Raw genomic sequence first — 933 nt, forward strand, 5'->3', positions numbered from 1 at the left:
GGGGGGGGGCGTGGCACAGCCTTTAAAAAGGCGACATTTCAGGAGCTCTGTAGCACGCACCGCTTGATCTACACTCACCAAAATTCATACACATATATGTCTCATCAGGCCGAACAACTTTCATGCTGACCGTCAGTGCTCTGCCCAACAGGAAGTTGGCTATTTAAGGTTTTGTGAAAAGTGCATGCTCTGGAATTTGATATACTCCTCAGTATTTCAGAAACTCGTATATCAAATTCTATTAATATTCACTGAACACAAACAGCGTATGCTATTCTGTGTCAGCTGTGCCACACGGATATGTTTGATACGTTGTACGTATGCTTTGATTTGAATTAATACAAATCCGTGTGGCACAGCTGACACAGAATAGCATACGCTGTTTGCGTTCAGTGAATATTCTCCAAAATGGCATTACGGTGACGGGGAGGAGACGAATTGTTGTATAAAGTCGCTATTTTTGTTTTCTTTGCATAAAAAAGTATTCTCGTAGCTTTGTAAAAGTACGGTTGAACCCGTGATGTCACATGGATTATTTTACTGATCTCCTTGCTACGTTTCTGGACCTTGATCGTGGTATTTACACTGCTGTCTATGGGAGGGTCAGAGAGCTCTCAGAATGCATCACAAATATCTTAATTTGTGTTCCGAAGATGAATGGAGGTCTTACGGGTTTGGAACGACATGAGGGTGAGTAATTAATCACAGAATTTTCATTTTGGGGTGGAGTTACCCTTCAAGAGTTTCTTGACCTACTGAGCTGCCTCCTGTGTGCCAGTCCTTCACCATGGAATAAACTAATAAAATTAAGGGCAGACAAATCACAGAAACTACTAAAGCTGGCTGTTTTAACTCTGTAAAGCCTGACATTTGAAGTAATAGTCTGAAAAGTTTTTTTTTTTTTTAATTGAACACCTTTAGACAAAATATTAC

This window comes from Sinocyclocheilus rhinocerous, unplaced genomic scaffold (genome assembly GCF_001515625.1).
Source record: "Sinocyclocheilus rhinocerous isolate Xijiao unplaced genomic scaffold, SAMN03320098_v1.1 scaffold1291, whole genome shotgun sequence".
In the NCBI taxonomy this organism is placed as follows: domain Eukaryota; kingdom Metazoa; phylum Chordata; class Actinopteri; order Cypriniformes; family Cyprinidae; genus Sinocyclocheilus; species Sinocyclocheilus rhinocerous.